The following is a 3,660-nucleotide window of genomic DNA, read 5'->3' as shown; positions in this document are numbered from 1 at the left end:
TCCCCACTGGATGGCAGTAAAGGTGTAAATGTGCAGTCATCCGCACTGGATGATGGTGAAAGCGTAAGTGTGCTTGAAACTTTTCAAGAAAAAGATTTCAGAACCCTAGCTTTACCACAATCCCTATCTCTAATCCCTAGGTCACTACCATTAGATGCATTCAACCATATTCAACATTTAGCCAAACAAGAGGGTCACCATTTTCAAGAATTCCTATTCGAAACCCTTGCTAAATTAGCCAGTCAACCACCCCCAGGATTGTCAATCACTTGGGAAACCCACTATAATGAAAACCAAAATCGAGTCACCTGTCCAAAAACTAATCCATTATGCCTAGAAATACCGTTAGAAAGATATGATTGCCCATGCCAATTAATTTTTAGTATCCCCAAAGTCTGTATCAATATGCAGCACTTTCAGGACCTTGTTCTTTCATATAAAGAGAAAACTATCCAAGTCAGCCCAATGACCCTACTAGATCATGGATTTCTTAGGCAAATAATCTTTACTTCCCCAGAACAAACTAACCGAGTCACCAGAAAATTAGCAGTATGTGTTAACAATATTTTTGCTAAACATAGAGCAATGAAATGTCAAGTTCTAATTACAAGTAAGATGCCCGAATGGACAAACACAGGGAATGTGATACTGGCACAACACGTCATGTATCTCTCTGCAAATTGGCCTTTCAGTAGGCTACATGCACCTATTGATCTTATTGAAGATGAATGCCCCCGGCCATGTTCTAAGCCTACTAGAGCACAGATCAGGCATCACGGAGCCAAGTCAATTGCAAGCAATTTTGGAAATGATGATTATTTCCTTGAAGGCAGATATCATTTAATTTGTGAGGATTCTATCCAAAAAATCAAGTCCACTGATCCTATTCAAGAAGTCCCATTTATATTTTATACAAAGTTTCAAAATCTAGTCAAAGAATACCAGAATTATTGGGATAATTTGAGTTATCAAACTGAAGACAAAGAAGACCAAGAATCCAGCCCAGATTTCAGCAGTGAAGACAATGGGCAGAGTTATTGGGATGATCTGACGAATGAAGAATTGACGAATCAGGACAACATGATGGAATTTTAGTCAAAAAGCCAGTCACAAATAGTCAAAAGCGATAATCATTTCTGCTTTTGGTCCCATCTGCACCGAAAAAAGAAACAATCAGCAATCAGTTCTGCTTTTGACCCCACCAGCACTGAAAGCAGAAACAGTCACCTACTTTAGTCATTATTCTCCACCGAAAGAGAAAAGTCACCAACTTTAGTCACATGGCTGAGTCATTCAGCACTTGTAAAACTCAGGTCCTTATTCTATAAAAGGATTCGAGAATAAGAGAAGAGGAAGAAAGTTTTGGAGAGAATAAGTTTTAGTGAGAAGTTTTAGTCAAAAATTTAAGTAAGAGATTAAAAGAGAGGTTTGGGTTTCAGAAAGAGAATACCCATACTCAGTCAAGTTAGAAGTTCTGCTTCTGTATTCACTGTAAGTCTGAGTTTATTCAGCTTACCCTTGTAATCTCACCAGTAAACTGTACGTACTATTCATTTCTTAGTACTATTTAACATACTATTCAATTACTATTCATACACTATGCACTCACAAATTTTACTATTCACTTACTATTCATAATTGGAATCAACTACTGTTCATGATTAAAATCATTTCAGCTTTTACTATTTATGTTTCATACTTACTACAACGAATAATTACTCCTACTATGCTTGATTGACTGTCTCCCCCTTTAAGTAAATCAACCCAACTACTCTGATAACCCATGTTCTTCCCTCTGTGTCCCTCCTTACGCCCCATCATGGTTATATATATTATAATATAATTTATATAATATATATATACTCATAGATTTCCCATATGATGATATACTTATATATATATATATATATAGTATATATATATATATATATGTATGTACCTAGTAGATTTAATACCCTAGATTTCCTAAGTACATGATCTAATTTTATAATAAGAACATGTGCCAATTTGGACTATTTTAATAAAGGATTTTGATCTTATAATTTTTTATTGGATATTGGAAAATCTACCTAGATTGCATGGTACACACTTATATATATATATATATATATACACACACACACACACACTTATATTATTACAAAGTACATATGTGTTTATTAGAATAGTTTAATAGGAAAATCTTGACTTGAAATCTAGTAGATCACATAGTACCTATGTACTTTTATATATACTTAGTCATACTCATATATATATATATATGTATGTATGTATGTATGTATTGTACAAGAGAGAGAGAGAGAGAGAGAGAGAGAGAGAGAGAGAGAGAGAGAGAGAGAGAGAGAGAGGGAGATTTGGTTGTACCTTGACTTGATCTTCCATGATCTTCTTACATCCTTTCAAATCTTGGGTTATATACTTCTCCAAGCAAGATCTACCTTCCATTGTCCTTATTAATCAATAAATCTTTGTACAACCCTACTTTCTTCCACAAAATCTTCCAAACTAACCCTAGAAGTACAAAATCTAGCCATGCAAGCCTAGAACTAGGAAGAAGATATACAAGTAACCTCATAACCTAACCCATCAAGCTTTCAATCAAGCTTGACAAGTGAAAGAAATCAAAGAGAGAGAGAGAGAGAGAGAGAGAGAGAGAGAGAGAGAGAGTGAGAGAGAGAGAGAGATTTCGGGTGGAGAGGGAGAGAGACAAGCCTTGGCCTATAAATAGCAAGCCATTCCAAGCTTAAACTTACACCTTCACTCCTTGCTCCAACTTCTCTCTAGAATTTCTAAGCTTCTTTTGTTCCAAAGTTCAAGTTTCTTGAGTTTTCTAGAAGTTCTTGAGAGCTACCACCAAACCACCTCCAAAAACCACCTCTAGATCTTTAAAGTAGCCTAGTTTAGTTAGCAAAGTTGTTTCTAGGAAGAGAAAATCCATCTCTCTTCCTTTCGAAGCAAACCGGAGCTGTTACGCCGCCAAACCGACGACCTATTCTCAAAACCGACCAACCACCAAGAAGTAAGGTAGAGTCCCATATACGCTATCTCTAAGTATACGTAGAGTCCCTTGTCCACTAAACCTAAGTATAGTGTAGAACCATATGTTGAGAAATAGGATGTCCATACTCTTTAGTTCAAAGTATAACTTGAAGTATTTTTAAGTAGATAAGGTTATCTATCGTTTATTATGTTTAGAATGTATGATGGTTAACAAACTCGTTTTGCTAATGGTAGTATGAACGTGTTGAATAATGAACTTTTACTTCAATAAACATGTGTTGTTTTGAACTTTCCACAAAAGAGGAAAGAATAGATTTTTTTGAAAGATAGAAACTTATTGCTTGTTTAGAAGTATTCGTATTTTGATATTTAGGATGGTTATAAGCATGCATACATGAATTGCTTGTATTACTTGTGGTATAATATTGAGTTGGATGATCTTGTTAGTTTAAGATTACAATGAATGATTTATGATTACATATGAAGTCCTACCGCGGAGTCGTTGCATGAAAACGAGACACAAAAATCGAGAAAATAGAAATATGACACCTAGGGTATGGTTAAAGAAAAGGCGTGTTTTGAAAAGGTGAAATGTTTTGAAAACCGCAATGTGGCCGGACGTGGTAGCTCATTGCGTGATGTGTGTTTTGTGTGCCAATG

The sequence above is a fragment of the Rhododendron vialii genome, chromosome 3a (genome assembly GCF_030253575.1).
Source record: "Rhododendron vialii isolate Sample 1 chromosome 3a, ASM3025357v1".
Classification (NCBI taxonomy): domain Eukaryota; kingdom Viridiplantae; phylum Streptophyta; class Magnoliopsida; order Ericales; family Ericaceae; genus Rhododendron; species Rhododendron vialii.
The sequence above is the reverse complement of the archived record's forward strand: the minus strand, read 5'-3'. Positions refer to the sequence as shown.